The 22,103-nt window shown below is 35.9% G+C and overlaps 1 protein-coding gene across 3 annotated transcripts in view; it reads right to left on the reverse strand.

Moving 5' to 3' along the window:
- The window catches only part of UBAP1 (ubiquitin associated protein 1), a 51,775-nt gene extending 34,827 nt beyond the window's left edge, over window positions 1–16,948 (reverse strand). For 2 of the 3 annotated variants that reach the window (XM_045504668.2, XM_010967388.3), the window contains exon 1: window positions 16,721–16,948. The gene's annotated coding sequence lies outside the window, so the exon portion shown is untranslated. Of the gene's footprint in view, window positions 1–16,198; window positions 16,573–16,720 lie in introns of those variants that run through there. The other variant, XM_010967389.3, reaches the window with a different exon arrangement.
- Window positions 16,949–22,103: the final 5,155 nt, after the last annotated feature.

Consider the following 22,103-nt stretch of genomic DNA (forward strand, 5'->3'; position numbering starts at 1 on the left):
GGAAGCCTCAGGCCAAACAACATACTGGATGAGAACACAGCCTCACCCATCAGCAGACTTCCTGAGCCACAAATGCCCCCAGACACAGCCCTACCCACCATCAGAGGTCCAGGACCAAGCTTCATCCAGCAGTGGGAAGGCACCAATTCCTGCCAGAAAACCTGCATAAGCCTCTAATCCAGCCTCATCCACCAGTAGGAAGACACCAGAAGTAAGAAAACAACAATTCCAAAGCCTGGGAAGAAATCCACAAACACAGGCCAGACTCTACACTGGGACCAGCTGGACCCTGGCCCTTGGGTGACAAGAGAGGAGTATCCTGCTGGGACACATATGATGTCTCACAGAGGGCCACTTCTCCAAGGTGGAAAAACATAATTAACCTATCTAAAAATACATATAGAAAGACAGACAGTATGTGGCAACAGAGGAATATCTCCCAGGCCAAGGCACAATTTGGAAGGAACAAATGGAAGTGGAGGATTAAGAGGTACAAACCATTAGGTATAAAATAAGCTACAAGGATGTGTTTGTACACCATGGGGAATATAGCCAATATTTTATAATAACTATAAATGGAGTATAACCTTTAAAAATTGTGAATCACTATGTTGTATACCTATAAACATAATACTGTACAACATAATACTATACTTTAATTTTAAAATGATACTGTAAAATAAACACATAAATAAATAAAAAATTAAAATTTTAAAAAAGTTAGAACAGGATTACTCAATTAAAAATTTCAAGTCAGTACCTTAACCAATTCATTAAAATTCACTTAACATGTTTTCTTCAATGTAATTTGGAATTTAGTGAATAAGAGTACAATATCCCAATAGGAAATACAGCCACAAACCTACCCAATTTAATTTTTAAAACTGTGAATGAACATTAACTGGAAAAAAAAATAATTTCAAGAAATTGTTGAACCAAAAATATCTCCTCCCCAACTCTTTCAAACATCATGTCACAACTTATAAAAGACTATGAAAGAGAAAAGAGCACTTTGCACAGTTAAAAACTTGTGTTCTAGTCTCACTTCTTTCATCAGTTTGGGATGGTTTGGAGCTAGTCAAAACCTTTGAAAGAAGAAAGTAAAAAATTCAGGGCTTCTGTAAAAAGAGAAGCCTTGAGTAAATGATGTCTGACAATTTTTTCAAAACCTTTAAGGGTCTAGATAAATTCTTTTATAAATACGTAATTCAATGGTTTTTACTGTCTTATACATATAAGGTATCACAAGACTACACAGCCTTAGTTATGAGGTCACATAAATACATGTAATCACTTGTTGAGTCTATGACTCAGTAAGTATACATAGTCCACACCCATTTTTTTTTAATGGAGAAGGAAATGCTTACTATTTGACACCAATAACACTATTTCACCTTATAAGTAGCCAATACAAAATAATTGGTTAACTTGAAATACAAAGAACCTAACTATCATACCAGAGGCTATTAATCTGACCTGAGAGAAGTAATCACAAACATAATTTTTCTTCTTCCAGCAGTCTTCACACTCAGTGGATTACATCACTCTGACTGTTCCAGTCATGTGAAATCTGAATGATTTTTTTTCCCATGGAAGCAAAGAAGTAACAGCCTCGCTCACCAAACTTGAGAACTCATACCCCCAGGGGAATACTGCAATACCAGGGAACAAACAATATAAAGGTAGTACAACTTCACAGAATATCAAGTTTTGAGGGGAGAAGGTAAGGGTTGCTAAGTAGTTTCACAGGCAAATAAAATACTTTTATGTAAAAATAAGCACCAGGATAGATGCTTTTAAAAGTTCTATCAAATCTTTAAGAAAAAGACTATTTTACTTAAATTATTCCAATATATAAAATGGAAACAGACAAACACAGCAGTTCGTAGTTGTACACAGGATTTATTTATGGGCGATCTTCCCCACTAGGCTTAAGCACTATGAGCACTTTAAAGCCATTTCTGTTTTGTTCACCATCTCACCAAGCACAGTGCCTGTATAAGTAGTGCTCAGTAAGTACCTGTTGAATTAATGTTGCCCAACTGCCAAGTTACTATATGAGATTAGCAGAATACTAATACCAAAACTTGACAAGGGAAGGATAAAAAAGGAAAATAAGAAACAAACCTCATATATTTGCATATGGGTATACTTACATTTATATATACATACTAAATTCTAATTAAAATAGTAGTAAATTGAATTTAACAGTGAGCAAACTCCTGGCTGTAGGAAACTTTTTAGGAAAAAATTACTGTTTCCTTCAACACAGAATTTCAAAAAAAACTGTAGAAAGGAAGGAATCTATAGACTAAAAAAGAGCATAAGAGATACACCTAAAAGAATCACAAGATACAAATTATATTTGGATCCCAATCCAAATAAAACTGGGGAAAAAAGACAAAACAATTGAGAAAACAACTGGATATTTGACACATTAAATACTAAGTTAATTTTTAAGGCAGGATATAGTTTTTTAATTCCTATCTTTCAGAAATACACAAAAATATATTTACAGATAGAATGATATGACTGGGATTTGCTTCAGAATAATTGGGAAGAAGGCCTGTATGTAAAATATTGTTATAGTAATTATAAATGGAGTATAACCTTTCAAAATTGTGAATCACTATGTTGTACAAGTGAAACTTACATAATATTGTACAACAATTATACCTCAATTTTTTTAATATGCAGATTTTTTGTTTTTGTTTCATTTTTGTTTGCCAGGGGAGGTAATTAGGTTTGCTTTTTTTTTTTTAATGGAGGTACTAGGGATTGAATCCAAGACCTCATGCATGCTAAGTGTGCACTCTACCACTGAGCTATACTTTCCCACTCTAACTATATCTCAATTTTTAAAAAAAGATTGATAGCTGTTGCAGCTCGATCTACATTTTTAAGTATGGAACTTTCTAAAATAAAGAACTAAAACAAAAAGACATTACTGCTAGAGTGCAAAATGAAAGAGACTGCAGAATAATCACAATTTAATTTTCTAACACTGTGCATTACATCTAACTCATAATTGACAACCATCACATCAATAATCTGAAAAATCACTATCAGTAGATGTTAAAACAAGTGGGTTAAAGTTCCACGAGAGTAACAGGATACACACATAATCTCAAAATATCTCCCCAAAATATATTTTTTATTAATTATAGTGGAGAAAACATTAACTTTATTTTGGCAGACACCTCCTTGATCAAGTATCAAAAATTAACACCACCAATAATGGGACAAATTGACACCTCCATATATGATGCACAAAGAACACATCAATTCTGTGGTATTCCTGCCAAAAATTAACTTATCATGAGAAAGTATCAAACAACCTGAATCTAATCATGAAGAAGTATCAAACAAACCCATCTTGAGGGACATTCTATGAAATAAATGGCCTGTATTCTACAAGTATGTCAAAGTCATGAGACAAAGACTTAGAAATTATTTCAGATTAAAGGCAATTAAAGAGACAAAACAACTAAATGCATGATCCCAGGATATTCTTTTGCTGTAAGGATATTACTGGACAACTAGTGATGCAGTAACAGTTAATTTCCTGACTTTGATCATTAGTATGTGGCTATGTAAGAGAATGTCCTTGTTTTTAGGAAGCACACACTGTAAACTGGTAATAGAATATCATGTCTGCAACTTACTTTCAAGCAGTTAGGAATAAAATAATATGTAAATGTAAATATAGATTGGTAAGATGATAGAGAAGCAGAGTGAGTAAAGAAGGTAAGAAAAACATTTGAAACATTTAGGTAATCTGAGTAGAAGGTATACAGGAAGTATTTGTAGTATTACTGCAAACTTTCTGGTAAATCTGAAATTATATCAAAATAAAAAGCTAAAAAAAAAACCTCAACAAGCACATATATGTGCATGACTTTTTGTGTATACATACATGTATACATACAGTGTGTGTGTATATAAATATGAACTGTTAACAGTGGTTAGTTCTAGAAAAGGGTCAAAATAAGGCTTCGATGTTCTCCTTTCTATACTTCTGGAGCAGAAAAAATACAATAACTGAAACAAAATTCTCTAGAGGGGTACAACAGCAGATTTGAGCAAGCAAAAGAAAAAAATCAGCAAACTTCAAGGTAGAGCTATGTCTGCAAAGGAAGAAAAAAAGAAAAAAGAAAAGCAAATGAGAGCCTAAAGGACCTGTGGGATGCCATTAAGAATATCAACATACACATTACAGAAGTCCCAGAAGAGAGAAAAAGGTAGAAAGAGTATTTTTTAAAAAAACAATGGCCAAAAACTTCCCAGATTTGAAGAAAGACATGAATCTATAAATTCAAGAAGCTCAATGAGCTCGAAATAGGATAAACTCAAAGAGATTCAAACCAAGACACATTATAACCAAACCATTGAAAAACAGAGACAAAGAATCTTTAAGTACAACAGAAGAAACTCATCATTTACAAGGAGCCTCAGTAAGATGAACAGCCAATTTCTAATCAGAAATCATGGAGGCCAGAAGATAGCAGGATGACATATCTAAATGGTCAAAAGAAAAAAAAACTCTTAACCAAGAATTCCACATCTGGCAAAAACTGTCCTTCAAAAATGAGGGAGAAACTGGAACATTCTCAGATAAACAAAAATTGAGGAAGTTTGATGCCACTGGACCTGGCCTACAATAAATGTTACAAGTCCTTCAGGTTGAAAAATGGCAGGATACTACAGTTAACTCAAAGCTATAGGAAGAAATAAAGACCTCTGCTAAGGGTAAATGGGCTAAAAGCCAGTACTGTGGGTTTTTGGTTTCCAATTCTCTTTTTTATTTACCACAGGACTTTATTTATAGGACTTATTTATTATAGAAAAATGCATAATAATTATTGTAAATCTATGTTACTGTCCTTCTATGTCCGGCTTATTTCACTTACCATAATGCCCTCCAAGTTCATCCATGTTGTAATATACAACTGCAATGTGTGGGGGGAGGGTAAAGCTCAGTGGCAGAGCATGTGTTTAGCATGCACGAGATCCTGGGTTCAATCCCCAGTACCTCCATTAAAAAATAAATAAACAAACCTAATTCCCCACCACCAAAAAAAAATTTTTTTAATTACAATTTGTGACAACATTTAAAGGAGTGAGGACAGAACCATTATAGGAGAGTCTTCGTATGATATTGAGGTTAAGTCAGTACCAGTTCAAACTAGATTGTTAGAAATTTACGATGTTAAATGTAATCCTCAAGAGAAATGAAAACATACATCCACACAAAGTGGAAAAAACCCAAATATCCATCAACTGATGAGTGGATAAATGAAATACAATAAATCTATATAATGGAATATTATTCGGCAATAAAAGAACAATGGCATAGCTCACAAAGAAAACATGCTAAATGAAAGAAGTCACAAAGGCTACACGTTTTGTTTCCATTTATGTAAAATGTCTAGAATAGGCAAATCCAGAAACAAAGTAAATTAGTGGTTGCTAGGGGCTGTGGGGAGAGAAGAATAGAAAACAAATGCTAATGAGCATGGAGTTTCTGCTTGCAATACTGAAAATGTTCTGAAACATTTCCAACAGATTGTAGTGGTGGTTACCACCATTCATGAAAATACCAAAAACCACTGAACTGTACACCTTTAATGAGTGAATTTTGTGATATGTGAACTGTATCTTAAAAAAAGTTTTACAACAATTATAATCCATGTTATACTTTCAATAAATGTTACCTAAACAAATATTTTAATAATGGATATTTCCAATGGTGGAATTGTTTTTTACTTTTATACTTTTCCTTTTTACATATCCCTACATTGAGTTTCCAAAGCAACTATGTATTACATATTTCAAACAATATCATTTTAAACCCCTCAAATGAATCCAAACTGTAACAAATAAACCTAATTGCACCTGAAATTAGTAAAATGACCCCATAAAAAATAATTTCAAGTGACTTTAAAACTCAGTATTCTAACTGTATATATTACTGAAATATATTCTAAGAACTGCAAAGATTTTAGATTTTACTTTTTCTTGTTAGGTGTATTATCAGAATTACTATCTTTAAACCATTTATGTATATATGCAATATAGCAAATAAGTAAAAATCAATACAAACGTGATTTTTTAAAAATATCTGTAGGACAGTATCAATGAGCATCCCTGATACCCAGATTTTGAGCTCTCAATATATCATTTCTGCATTAATTCTTTTTTCTTCCAGTTTTATTGAGATATAATTGACATACAGCACTGTATAAGTTAACGGTATATATATAATGATTTAACTTACATACATCTTGAGAAAATTATCCTAAGTTCAGTGAACATCCATCATCTCATACAGATACAAAACTAAAGAGAGGAGTAGGTATAGCTCAGTGGTAGAGCACATGCTTGGACGAGGTCATGAGTCCAATCCCCACTAGCTCCATTTAAAAATAATAATAAAAATAAAAATAGAGAAATAGAAAAAAAACTGTGTGATTTGAACTCTAAGGATTTACCCTCAACAACTTTCATATATAACATACAGCAGTGTTCATTATATTTATCATTGCTGTACATTACATCCTAGCACTTATTTACCTTATAACTGAAAGTCTGTACCTTTTGATTGCCTTCATCCAATTTCTCCTTCCACCCACCCTCACCTCTGGTAACCACAAATCTGATTTCTTTTTCTGAGTTTGCTTGTTTTTGAAATACATTTGACCTACAACTAACTCTATTTTAGTTGCTGTTAAACAACATAGTGATTTGGTTATTTCTATACATTTCAAAATGATCACCACAGTTAAGTCTGGTTACGGTGTCACCATACAAAGATATTACATAGTTATGGACTATATTCCCCACACTGTACATTTCATAGCTTTGGCTCATTTATTTTACAATGAAAGTTTGCATCTCTTAATCTTCCTCACCTATTTCTTTCCTCCCTCCATCCCCCTCCCCTCTGGTATCCACCTGTTTGTTCTTTGTATTTATACTGTTTCTGTTCTGTTCTGTTTGCTCATTTGCTTTGTTTTTTTAGATTCCACCAAAGGAAATCATACAGTATTTGTCCTTCTCTGTGTGACTTATTTCATTTGGCATAATACCATCTAGGTCCATCCATGTTGTCACAAATGGCAAGGCCTCATTCTTTTTTGTGGCTGAGTAGTGTGCCATTGCGTGTACACACCACATCTTCTTTATCCATTCACCTATTGATGGGTACTTGGGTTGCTTTCGTATCTTGGCTATTGTGAATAATGCTGCAATGAACACAGGGGTACATATACCCTTTGTAATTAATTTTTCTTTTCTTTAGATAAACATCCAGGTGTGGAATTCTGGATCATATGGTAGTTCTATTTTTAGTTTTCTGAGAAACCTCCATACTGTTTTCCATAGTGGCTGCACCAATTCATATTCCCACCAACAGTGTAAAAGGGCTACCTTTTCTCTACAACCTCACCAACACCTGTTATCTGTTGTCTCTTTGATAACAGCCACCTGACAGGTGTGAGGTAATATTTCACTGTGGTTTTGATTTGGACTTCCCTGATAATTAGTAATCCTGAGCATCTTTTCATGTGCCTCTTGGCCACCTGTATGTCTACACTGAGAAATGGTTGTTTTCAGATGTGCAGGATGAGCTCATAAGATGAACCTAGGCCGTCTGTTGTGCATGAAAACAAGAAATTTTTCAAAGATACATACATCACGTCAAAAAGCTACCAACCTGAAATGGCTCCCACTGATCAAAGATGAAACAACTTGTGCATCAAAAAGAATGACTATAATTGTTTCAAACAACATGGTATAAATCCACAGGTCTATGATGACACTCAAGAAAAATCCATAGAAAACCAACAGTCAGAAACACATACACACTCACAAATAACCAGCTACCATTAAGAGATGACTATTTCACCAACTCTTTACTTTGAAATTGGTAATTAAAAGAATTAAGCATTTATTCTTCCTTTACAGTAGGAACTACACTTCAGGGTAAGCCTACTGATAAAGGAAAGCTCTTTATAGGAGAATGGCACCTCACAAACATAAATATGGCAGAAACAGCATGACGATACAAGTTTACAGCTTCTAACTAACTGACTCAAATAAGTATCATAAATGGATACTAAGCTATTAGGTGAAGATTAATAGGGAGCTTTAATAATAGAAGGATCAGGCTGACATCACCTGAACACACTAGAATCACTATATGGGGGACAACCATTGATTATGTACCTTCTGATGTGATGCAAAAGTACACAGCACCACTTATGTGATGCTCCTCTCCGCATCCAAACAACAAAAACAACAAAACCATGAATTAAATCAAGCTTCAAACCATTACTTCACAAGAATTAGAGAAGCAAGCGAAAAAACAACACTGGAACACACAAATCCTGAATGTGGGATACCTACAGGATAAATGGCCTGGTTTCTCCAATGAATCAATAATATGAAATAGGGATTATTATCATATAATAAAAGAGACTCAGCAGACATGAAAACCAAATAAGTCATAAGTATGGGCCTTAACTGAATTGAAAATAGAGCAAACTACCTATAAAGTGACACTTTTAAGAAAGTAAGAGACATTTCAATATGGACGGTATTAGATTATATTAAGGAATTACTAATAACTGTTAAGACGTGATAATAGCATGAGAGTTACGTTTTAAAAAAAAAGAAAACTGCCTTATCAGTTAGAGATGTAAAATAATGAATTAACAGAAATGTTTGAGATTTGCTTTAAAATACTTCAGGTACGTCCCCATTTCCAAAAAAGGTAGGAGAAAAGAGTTGAAAAAGATCAATCAAATGGTTATCTTTGTGCAAGTTGGGCAATATGTACAAGGGAGATCATTTCACTTTTCTCTCTACTCTCTGGTATGTTTTTGTTGTTGTTGTTGTTTTGTATGGGGGAGGTAATTAGGTTTGTTTGCTAGTTCATTAATGGAGGTACTGGACTGAACCCAGGAACTTGTGCATGCCTAAGCATGCACTCTACCACTGAGCTATACCCTCCCCCTGGTATATTTTTTAATTCTCATAATAAAACATCAAATAAACAGAAGAAGTCTAAGACTTTTCTTTTAAGTGGACTTAATTGGATCTAGGACTGAACAAATTATTTTGTATAATAAAGAATTTGGCTGGCCTTTGTTCCTGGCTCTGAGAGGTAACCTCTAGAACCTTGGCATTTCCCAAGTAATATGAGCATCTCTGTCTTTCTTGGTGGGCTCCTGAGACCACACTTGATAGTTTATGCTAAAGAGGTAATTCCTGTGGGCCCTCAGGTAACTTATCACTTAGAATAGAGGCTGGCCATACCAGAAAGATCAATCATGTGATTAGAAGGTTGGGACTTCAAGCCAAGTAAGAAGCTTAACTTTCAGAGAGGGGAGGAAGACTGGAGACCAAATTCAACCTTATGGCCAATGACTCAATGAATCATGCCCATGTAATGAAAGCCCAATAAAATCACATTATGGATACTGAAACTCTGGTGAGCTTCCCTGGTTCACAATATTCTGTGGATATGGTGACACAATGATGTGCCAGGAGGGTGACACACACAGACTCCACAGGGAGAGGACACAAAAGCTTCATGTTTGGGACCCTCCTGGCTTTCACCCTATGGCATTTCTTCTTCTCGTTCTTTTTGATTTGTATAATTTATGCTATAGTAAAACTGTAATCATAAGTATAGCACTTTCCTGTGTTCTATGAGTCATTCTAGCAAATAATCAAACCTGAGGGCAGAGTGGGAACCCCCAAATTTGTAGCCAGTTGCTTCAAGGTGGCCTGGGAACCACTGAGCTTGTGGTTGATGTCTGAACTGAGGGCAATCTTTTATATGAAGAGTCCCTTAATCTGTATAGTTTGGCCTAATTCCAGGTAGTGTCAGAAATGCATTGTGAATCCATAAAAGACAGTTAGGGGACAAGTGACGAAATGTAAGTACTGATATAATATGATATTGAGAAATTACTGTTGATGGTTGAGTACGGTAACAGTAGTGTTTATGAAGAAAAATGTCTTCATTTTTTAAAAAGTTATATAACTAAATATTCCAGTGTAAAATGATTATAACTTTAAAATATTTCATAAAAAAATCAGATAGCAAATGTTATTAAACCTTGTCAAAGGATACCCAAAAGAGATTGTACACAATTACTAAAGCCACTGTCAAAAGAGCACAGTAAGAAGACACAGGAATGTGCAAATAGAATTCTACAATGAAGAGATATGTTACCAGGCTTTCATTTTTTCCCCCAATGGAAAAACTAGCTAAATAATTACTTCTTTGTTTTCCCCTTAAAGCTGGTTTCCAATCAAATCTTATTTATATGAAAAACTATCCTTGCCTGGTCACAGTAAAAAGCAATTTCTCAGGCTTCATGCCTCATTCACTCAACAGTTGTTTAATATGTACCTACTATTACTGCTTGGTACTACTCTAAGTGGCAGCTCTAACAGGACAAAATTGCTCATTAAAATTAATTCTAATGGAAAAAGACAAATATCAGACTTAAAGAAGAAAAGTTACTAAAACTTCCTGGATAAAATGCAGTATATTAACTTTTAAAGTAAGAACATTAGCTGACAGTGGAAAAGTATTATGCTTCTAATGAAGCATACTTTAAAACTATAATCTTCAAAACTGTAGGTTGAAGTCTTATGCAGTTTTCAGAACACCATCTCAAACATCATCTTACCTGAATCTCACGTGCTATGAAATATAAGCAGGTATTACTACCCTCATTTTACAAATTAAAAAGTTCATGTCTGAAAGAGATGGTTTTCAAATGCGAAACCAGAACTAGAACTTTATATATTTCAACTCACTGTCCACAATGATGAAAAAGTTTTATATCTGCACTATGTGGCTATCGTATTGGACAGATCTAGAACATCTCAAATTAGGACCATGACTAAATATAATTTCTTAGAACACCAAATAAAATAAGCCTCAGTTAACCTAATATGTACATTTTTTCACTAAGAACATTGCCAGTACAGACGAAAAACAATTTTTTTTAATGAAGACCTAACAATTCAAAATGTACAGCTTCTTAGAGACATCTGGAGGAAGCCCCTACATACATTATTACTGACAGCATTATAGAAGGTACATTTATAAAAGATTCTCATTAAATAATATACCAACAATTTTGTTTAATATGGGTTCTCAAGGGGGACTGTTTCATTATCTTGAAATTCTGCTTATGTAAAATGCCTAGGTCTCTGATAAGTGTAATATTATAAAAAACTAGCTAGTACAAGGATAAAGTTAGATTCCCTATTAAATTACAAGAACTAGCTAGAATTTCCTGTTTCAGAAGATGGATGGGGCACAATATAAACAATTCAAGATCTTCAGTGATTTTAAAGTATTTCGGAACAAAATTTGTGGTAGGTAGGTTGGTTGGTTTTACTGTTACTATCACTTGGAAATAGAATAACCTTTGATGGAAGAAAATTTTTTGAGAATTCATAAGCTACCTCGGAAATTCACTTCATATAATAATTTGTTACTTGGCTGACATTTGACTTTGAACTCCACCCACAAAAAGGGATCATTTCTCTTACAAGGTGTGGCATAAGGAATAATCTACCAGAAAGTGGAAATGGGGACATTCCTACCCATACCCTTCCACTACTGTACTATAGAAGGAAATGTTAACACTCCCAAACTTTAGGAAGATGTTAGGAACAGAAGATTCCATTCTTACTAATGATAGGAGAATTGAGAAGGATACAAACCTTGCCTGGGACTAATGCCATGATGAGATGCAGCACAGGACAAGCAAAGGCAACCTGACCTTGAGTTTCCAAAGGGTTATTAAAGAAGGCTGTAGATAAGCCAGCCAGTAGTAACAATCAGAAAAAGACCAGGAGTTAAAGGTAGCTGAAGACTGAGTTTAGTATCCAAATTGCTAACTTTGTTGTTCTATTTACCTATCATACCTGATGGTAACTAAAAATTTTCTGTTAGACTTTTCTATAAGCTATGAGGGACATTCTAAACTAATATTTATGCAAAGATTCTAAAAAATCTAGGGACATTCACAAATATCAAGGGTGTACTGTACATCAATCACTATAGAATATTTGCAGTATAAAGTCTGCTGGATGTTTTATATTTCAATGCGATCTTTGCCAGGATCAAGACTCCTTAGAACAACTCCTAAAGTCAAAGTAGTACCCAGTCTTCTCATGGGGAAAAAAAAAAGGAATGTTTTTAAGAGACTTTAAAACACAATAGAGAATATCAAACACCTCAAGATTTTTATATATATAAAACTTAAGAGATAGGGGTCTAATAGTGAACAGGAGCCACACAGTCCAAGGAACTGAGAGAGAGTTTGAAAAAACAAAGTAAAATGGGGGAGAGTAATAGCATGAGCAAGGTCCTGGGTTCAATCCCCAGTACCTCCATTTTAAAAAAGTAAAACAGAAAAACTATATCCTCCTTCACATATGTTCTAGCTGATCTGAAACGTTCATTATGTTCATCATAACTTTAAATAGATGTAATTTCTCCAATACTGAGAAGTTATTTCATTCATTTAAATGTATCTAATGGAATTTAAATACTATAAATATGACACTCACCCTAAAAAAAAAGTTGCTGACTATGAAAATTTACTTATTTGTCTTTTTCACTTGACCATGTAATAGCATTCCACAAGGTTTTATCTTGATTATATAATTCTGTACACTTGAAAATAAAAACAAAAAAACTCTTCCAAAATGCTTCCACACCAGTCCTTCGACAATCCACAATTAGCCTTGGTAAAGCCCAACACCAGACAGAACCAGACATCAAAAAACCTTTCTCAACATATTTTAGTATAAATACTAACTGCTCAGACTGAGTGATTCATGAATTGTATCTAATACTGTCCACACAAGAAAAGTCTCTCACTATCAAATCACATTATTAACATTTAGTAAAATGTGTACTTCATTCACAAATCTGCTGGTTTCCCAGTTTGGGGAAATGCATGCAACTTGTGTATAAGGCACAATTCAAGCTGCTTTTAAAACCCTCTGGCCCTATAATTCCAAAGACAATAGGAACACAACTCTTGAGAAGTTAGCCTTTCTAACCAAGCAAATATTGGTACTAAATGCCAGATTAGATGCCACATCACAGACAGATACACTTTTGTATTTATTAAAACAGCATACCTAACAGAAGAGGATTTCCTAAATACGATACAAAAAGCACAAACCATAAAAGACTGAAAAATTCAATTCATTAAATTATGAACTTTTCTCACCAAAAAACTATGAAGAGATAAGAAAGTCACAAATTGGGAGAGGATATTTGCAAACCATAAATTAACAATTAATTAGTATACAAAATGCATAAAGAACTCTTGGGAGGAGGGTGCCAACAGAGGGAAAGTGCTTAATGTGTAAGAGGTTTTATTTTGGGTGATGGAAATATTTTGGAACTAGACTGAAGTGGTGTTTGCACAACACTATGAATGTACTGAATGCCACTGAATTATTCATTTTAAAACGGTTAATTTCTAGACTGTGAATTTCATTTCAGTAAATTATTTAAATAAATAAATAATAAAATCCAAAAAAAAACCTTTTTTTAATTTAAAATAAAGAACTCTCAAAATCAATTAGAAAGAAAAGAACTCAATAGGCAAAAACTTGAATATATACTTCACAGAAGCACAAAGGGCCAATGACATATAAAAAGATGTTCAACTTTGGGAAATGCACATAAAAACATAGGAGATACTACTTCAAACCCAAAAGATTAGGAAAAAAAGGTAAAAGTCTGAGAATATCAAGTGTTGGAGAGGAAGTTAAGCAACCAAAACACACACACTGCTAGCTCTTGACTCAGTAACCACAAGATTCACAATAACCATGAGACAATTCAATGACTCAATCACTGAAAGTGGTAAGAATTAAGCAACCAACAATGACCAATCCAAAATTCTGAGAACACATGCAGAGTATTGCCAAATACAAATTTTGCCTCTTGATGAACCAGGTCCAATCTGACTCAGCAATACAAATAAGAAAACATTTAGTCCCTTATCCAGTTTATTTTGTTAAGTACAAAATACTCAGGTATTTATTTCCTCCTAGAATACTGATGACATCTTAATCGTCTAAAATTTTAATGAATTATTTATTATTCAGTTACACTACTATTTCAATGAGAACAAGCAGTTTAAAATGGCATTACTTTAAAACTATGCTTAACACTTTAAATTTTCGTGATAAGAAATGGAATGGTCTTGTGACCACCTGAGAAGCAAAAATGATGTTAACAGATGCACTGAAATTGGACAAATTTGAGTTCAAATTCAGACTCCACCATTTTAGAGCTGTAACCTTGGTTAAGTTACTTAACTTCTCTGATCCTCAGTTTCCTCAACACCTAAAAAAGCATGCCTATCACAACCTGCCTACCTAACAACAAATCATAAAGATTAACTGAAATTGTGTGAGGTGTATAACAATGCCTAGCTCATTAACAGGCCTGCTGTTAACACCTTTCCATTTGTAAATCTAGCTACCCTCACTTAAAATTTTTTAATTCTGAAATTATAACTATCAATCCTTAGGAAAATATTATTCTTACATTCAAATTATTTTCCAGTATTACAAGAAATTGTATGCCACAGGTTAGAAGAATAACACCCCACTTACTTCTTTCTCTAACTGAAAGGCTTTTTTCCTGTAAGAAATTAGATTCTAGAAAAGAGGATAGACTCATTTATCTTTGTGATACAGAAGCAAGAATTCCCTTGCTCTGTGGGAAACTAAATCCAGTTGATTGCTAAGCTTCATCTCCAGGTTTTCTTGATTCTAAGAAAAAGCTTACTTAATTTAAGGTACTACATCCTATCTTTTGCATTTCTTGATGAAGACTGTCTGAATAAAATTACCTGATTAATGATAAACTGATGGTGCTTTGGTTTTGGTTTTGGTTAGTCTATGGGGAAAAAGTTTACTCTTAAAATAACCTACATGTGAAGAAACAAAACATTCAACAATATAATTAAAGAACAGAAAAAAATGTATAATATTGACATCTACACTTCGTTGTAATGAAGACACATCTATATTGCTGAAAAATTCAGAGAATTTTACTCACTAAATTAGACTCCAGGAATCCTCAATTTAAATACCTTACCATACATAGTGAAGACATTAAAAAAAAAAAAAGTCACAAGATAAAGTGATATTTGCCAGTCTAAGAAACGGGAACTAACAACTATTGGTAAGAACTGTCCACAGGCCTTATATTACCATATCAGGATACTGTTACTGTCTTCTTCAGAATCAAAAAGAAAAATATAGTGTGTCATGATGAAAAAATGAGTCAAATACTAAACAAAAGAAAAATTCAGAAAGTTCTTATATTCACATAATTTTCTTCCTTAGTCTTCATTTCCAAAAAAACTTCTTTCAAGGAGACCACAGCAAGTTAATAAGTCATTTGCTGTGCAGTAAGATTCTCATGAGAAACAATATTCTTATTTCCATAATTGCCATGACTTATTAATGCAACAAAAAGTAGGCATTCAATATATGTTGAATAAATAATGGAAAGAATGAAAAGAATGGATTAGAAACAAAAATTTAATTTATAAAATTCCACTTTAAAAAGTAGGTTAATGGAGACAATGTTAATTCTTTCAGATTTCGGACATTTTACACTCTTTGCTATAAATAATACAGAAGCTTTCAGTGTAACTAGTTGGGGACATTAACTAGAAACAGCTGGCTATCACTAAAGGCTAAAGGCCCTGTTTTTCCCATCATCAAACATGCCAAAATTCTAAAGAAAAACATCTATCATATCTAACCAAATTCTCAATTGAGGACAAAGAACTAGTAAGTGGAGTTAGAACTGAAGCTATTTAATAACAGGTAACTAAATTACCAAATCTGGTTTCGCCACACTTCATGGTCTCTAAAAACTCTCAAAGTTTTGCTTCAGTTTAATATAAAATTTATTTTTATGCCTAATCATACTTTTAAGAAGCTAGTCTCGAAACAAGAACATGTGACAACACAAGGTCAGAGATCACTGACAGAAATCAAATAAATGTACTAAACTTGATGTTCCACAAGGAACATTTGGGGCTGTTTCTTAAGTCCAGGTGGATAGTATAGATAAGTCTCCACTCCCAAGAAACAAACAGTAGCAAGATTAACACACCTGGGAAACACCACACAATGTCAAAATATCCCCCAGACCACTCGTCCGGCTCTGGTCTTCTTCCTTCATCCCTAATCTCATCGCCTCAGGCAGGTAGAACTAAATCGGTATCTCACATCCGCAGCTCATCCTCAACTCCCCATCACTCACCTTTACTAAAACCTGGGTCCCTCTCCCCGAAATCCCCCAATTCCCACCGAGCTCTCCAGTCAGATAAATGTCTACGGCGCCTGTTTTCCCGTAGGGTGTCAGTCCTCTTAATCCGAACTCCTTTATTTTCCCACATCCCATCTTTCTTTAAGCCCTTTCAACTCTGGTCCCCTCACTCCGACCTTTCTCCCAGAATTTTCCCCAAGTCACCCATTTTAGGCCCCTTCGCCTCACACTGCCTGAGGGGCAGCTCCTTTCATTCCTCTTAGTCTCCAGCTTCTTCCCCCGTCCCTCCCCCATCAGTCTCCCGGCACCGGCTCCCTCTCTCAACTCCGCCCCTCTCCCCCCTCCCCCAGCGGGAGGCCCCCTCACCTGAACGCCGCTGCTGCCGCCGTCCCAAAAGCCGAAAGGTGCTGGCGCCGGCCGACCTCCTAGGCTCGGTCCCCGCTTAGCTCCTGACGGCCCCTAGGAAGAGCGAAAGCCACCACCTTCAGCTCTGCCCGCCCCGGGCCAGGCAGTCACCGTAGCCACCGCCAGTACCACAGCCGCCATGTTGAAGCCCCACTTCCCTCCTCCTTCCTCTCTCCGCTCCGCCCCTTCGGGCGTCTGATGTCACGGCGCCGCGCTCCACCCCTTGAGCCAATGGGAGGAGCCGATGGTGACGTGACTAATCTCTCCCTGGGCTGAACGACTCCTGCGGTCTGGAGCGTTGCTATTGGAAAGAATGAACCCTGCTGACCCAAGGGGAGGGAGGAAGGGTGAGGGTTACTGACATGGTAATGGTTGGAGAAGCGGCCCAGGCTGGAACCCGAGACCCTTGAATCCCGAAAAGACTAAAAGGCTTACCAACTAGACCTACTTTGGGAATCAGGATGTCTGGTTTCTGGTCCCGGGTTAGTGACTTGGTACAAAGTCCTACCCTTTCTGGACCTCACTATCTCTATTTACACATTAATGAGTTTAAATTCTCCCTTAAGTTCTGACATTCAACAGATTTAAACCAGATAATACAATCCCAAGCCTTGGATGTCTCCTGGAATCAGGTGCGTGGAGGTTTATTAACTGAATGAGATGAATCTGTGTCCCCAGAATTCTTAATTGGTGGGAGAAACAGAAGCATAAACAGTTAACTCTAGAAAAAGTCAGAGTGAGGATAGAATCAGTTGCTCTGGAAAAACTGACTTTTGGCTAAAGGATTAAAGATTTACATCTTGGGGGAAGGGTATAGCTCAAGTGATAGAGCGCATGCTCAGCACCCAAGAGGTCCCGGGTTCAATCGCCAGCACCTCTTCCAAGCTGAAATCAATGAAGAAATATAATTATCCCCCCTCAGAAAAGAAAGATTTATATCTCTAGTTCCTTGGTACAGCACATACAGAATATGAACACTCCCGTGTCTAATTCTCCAGCCCTGTTTTCTCTCCAGAATTCCAGAGAAGATAATTGTACTCTGAAGAGTGCAACGGCTTTAAGTCAATGCGAGAAGATGAGTATTCCAGAAGTGGGGAGTTAAAGTGAGCAGAGAATAGCAAATCATCAATTATGGACTAGTTGCCTCCTTAATTCAACAGATGATGGGCAGCCACAGAAGGTTTATGGGGAGAGCACTAAGCTGAGCAAATCTCTTCATCAGGAGAATTGTGGTAGACTTCTGCATTGCATAAAAGACTTACACCTGAGCTAAAGCAGAGACAGTGGGAATGGAGACTAGGAGATAAACTGGAACAAGATCTGGGAGACTGACTAAACAAGATTTAGAGACCTGCTCTATGGGAGGAGAAATCGTGATGGAAGAGCCAAGTCTGGGGAGTGTCTTATTAACTGAAATAAGAAAGATATAATGTTTAATGAAGTACTAAGGGAGATAATGAGCTCAGCTGGCCAAACTGAGATTAAGATGATGGCAAATTTTCAGGAGAGATGTTCAGGAGGAAATATGACCTTGGAAATCAGAAAAGAGGTAAGGAGTACACATGTATAAATACTCAATACTCCTTGAAAAAATAAACTTTTCATTCATTCATTCAACAAGTATTTATTGAGCACCTGCAGTATACTAGACACTGTTCTATGCACTATGGATACATAAGTATATAAAAGAGACCTCCGCAAAAAAAAAAAAAAAAAATCCCTGCTCCCAAAAAGCTTATATTCTAGAGGAAAATAACTTACAAAAAAGCTGTTAAGAAGAAGAATAAAGCAGGGGAAAGGAGGTAGAAAGTATTCAGGGTTGAAATTTATAAAGAATGGCCAGGGGAAGATGGCATCTGAGAAAAGACCTGAAGGAAGTGAGGAAATGAAATCATGCAGATATTTAGGAGAACAAAATACCAGGTTAAGGGACCAGCAAGTACAAAGGCCATGAGATAACAGCTCACCTCCTCTGTTCTAGGAACAGTAAGCAGCCTAGTGTGGCTGGAATGGAGTGAGCAATGAAGAGAATAATGGGAGATCAAGTCAGAGAGGTAACAGGAGCTAAATCACAGAGGGTCTTGTAGATCATTTTAAAGACTTTTGACTAAGTGAGCTGAAAGCCATTGGAGAGTTTTGAGCAAAGAAGGAAAATGATCTAACTTTTAGCAGGATCTCTCTAGCTACTACACTGAGCAGAAGCAAGAGGGGAAGAAGAAAGACCACTTAGAGGTTATTGCAGTAATCCAGGCAAGAAATGATACTACTATAGACTGAGTGGTAGTAGCAGTGAAAGTGATTAGAAATGGTCAGGTTGAAGGTAAAGCAGTAAGAATTTACTCACAGATGAGATACAGTGTGAGGAAATAAGAAGACTCAAAAGTGACTTTAAAGTTTTTGACCTGGGTCAAATTTTTGCAGGTATGGCTAGAAAAATGGAAAATTAAATTAATTAAAATTTCTGAGGATAGGATTCTTTGGAACACTGACAAATAAGGCATGGGAAGAGAAAGCAGAGAAAGAGATGGAAAAGTAGTGGCCAGAGAAGTAGAAAAGGAATCAGAAGACCATGGTGCCATGGAGGATTAGGAACCCTTTGGAAGACTAGTTCAAGGTTATAACTGAGGGCTTAGGACTCTGGGTAACCTCTGGGGTTCTTTCTGATTCTAAGAGCTATGTGATAACTATCATATGAAAATGCAATTATCCTGATGACGATAAATGGATACAGATGATTTCAAATTGCAAATGGATGACAATATAAACACAGAGAGGCATAAACACACACACACACCCTAAAATATTAGAATAAAATATAAAAAAAAAATTTCTGAATAATGGTTTGGTGAGAACTGTTCTAATCATGACACCAAATTCAGAAGGCATAAAAGAAATTATTGACAGATTTGGTAATGGCAAAAGACCCCATACACAAAATGAAAAGATAAACTAGAAGAAAATATCTGTGACCTATATAACAGAAAAAGGGTTAATATTTCCCCAACATACAAAAAGCCCCTACAAATCAGTAAGAAAAATAGAATGATTCAATAGAAAAATATGGGTGTAACTTATTAAGAAGCAATTCACTGAAGAAGCACAAATAGTGAACGTATAAAAAAATAGTATCACTGATTTTTTTTTTAGTTTTAAATAGATTATATGCCACCATTTGTCTATTTTATTAAAAGTGTTCAGCTCTTCATTGACTGGCAAACTATGATTAAGGGCCAAATTCAGCTCTACTGCTTGCATTTTCCTTTCCAGCTTTATTGAGATATAATTGACATACAGCACTGTTTAAGGTGTACAGCATAATGATCTGACTCACATATATCATGAGCTGATTGATTATCACAATAAGTTTAGTGAACCTCTATCATCTCATATGGATACAAAATAAAAGAAATAGAAAAAAATTTGTGTCTGTGTGATAAGAACTCTTAAAATTTACTCTCTAAACAACTTTCAAATATAACATGCAGCAGCATTCATTATATTTATCATGTTGTACATCTTAGTACTTCCTTCCCCTACCATCTTTCCCTCTAGCAACCACCCATTTGTTTTCTGCATCCACATCTTTGTTTCTGTATCACTGATAATGGTTTTTTTCCTGCATTTTTTAATTGAGTACTGATAATGTTTAAAAATTAAACAAGGCCCCATTTTTCACCTAACAAATTGGCAAAAGCTAAAAGGATTAATTACATCCAATGCTGGCATGGACAGAGAAATAAGCATTCTTATACACTCTTGATGACAGGATAAACTGGTGAAAAATTTTGCAGAGCAATTTGGCACTGACTTTCACAATATATTGTGAAATTGAAAAAAAAAAAAAGCAAGTTGCAGAATCATGCATAGAATTTGGCTGAAGTGGGAAGAGCAGCAGGACCTGGAACCAAAGAAGGAAGGGAGGTAGAAACTGTGTAGAAGATGGCAACCACTGCTGGAAAATGCTCCCACAGTCATACGAGAGAGGAAGAATCACCCTGACTTCTCCCTCCCTCCCTCTCCTGCCAGTGCCTACATAGCTGGCAGTGAATCTAGCTAATATCCAGTTGGCAAAGAAGCTGGGAAATGTAGTTTTTCAGAAGAACAGAGAATTGGTTTGAGAGCAACGATGTAATGACCAACCTCAAAAAGTTACTGTGTAGTTCACAGAATCAGTGAGAGAGATGGAGAACCGTATGTAAAAAAACAGGAGGAAATCTAGTCAAAAACAAAACAAAACCCCACAGCAGGAAGCATAGAGTCATCCTGTAAAAGAGTAAACAGTAATAGTAAAAGACAACTTAGTTTTATTAATTTTTTAAACGGTGTGGGTTGACTGTCCTGGCGCTGAGCTGAAAGAGCCCTGTCCCTAGTAATCATTTCGCTAATATCCTGAGGTCTACTATACATTGAGCCCGGTGCTGCAATGGGAACAAAGACTAAAAAAGGCACAGTTTCAGTCACCAAGAATCTCTGGAGGAAGACAAACGTGTAAACAGACAACTAGACAATTAGACTTAATCTCGGCAAGCTTGAGGACCAGGCCAGCCACTAAGCTAAACTATGCCTTCGTGTAAGATAGAGAAAGGCACCCTCTCTGAGTGGATGCAATGCCAGGGTTTACAATTTGGCAAGCTGAGAGCAGCTGGATTTTAGCCCTCCAGACCCTTCAGCCAAGCACTTTTGTATGGAGCACAAAGTACACATCCATGCATAGTTGCCCGGCTTGAGGAGGTAAATACAGCCACGTATGGAGGAGAGTAAAGTAGCCTATAAGGATGTGCACCTGTGCAACAGGAAGCCCTGGGAGCCCAGTCTCCTGGCCCAGAATATCATTAGAAACCTCAATGATTTCATTTGTTTCTGGTGCTGCTCACTGTGACAAGGAGTTGGCAAAGGGAACCCCCAGAAATTTGGAAAGGCTCCTTTGGAAGGAAAAATTGACAGATGGTGTTTACAGCTTTGCTTTGGTTCTCCCATCAGAAAGAATGCCAGATGTTTTCTTTGGTTTCCAAGATAGTGTGTGAGATATAAAAGTCTCCTTTGCCCAAAGATAATGAAACATCAGTATACACAGTTTAGTGTAAGTGCATGGGCAAATGAACCATGTGGCAAGTCAGAAGATTTGATTTGCTGCTTTGTGAATCCAAGGCTTGGTGTCACCATTCTAGTCTTTCATTTAAGTCATGTAACAGCATCAGTGTCCCATAACAGAGGGTTGGCTGGATAAATCCACGTGAAACAATGTTATGCAGCCATTATAAAGGATATTAGAAAAGGCAAAATTATAGACACTAAGATCAGTGGTTGCCAGGGTTTGCAGAAGGGGCATGAACAGGTGAAATAC

The sequence above is a fragment of the Camelus bactrianus genome, chromosome 4, assembly GCF_048773025.1.
Source record: "Camelus bactrianus isolate YW-2024 breed Bactrian camel chromosome 4, ASM4877302v1, whole genome shotgun sequence".
Lineage (NCBI taxonomy): Eukaryota > Metazoa > Chordata > Mammalia > Artiodactyla > Camelidae > Camelus > Camelus bactrianus.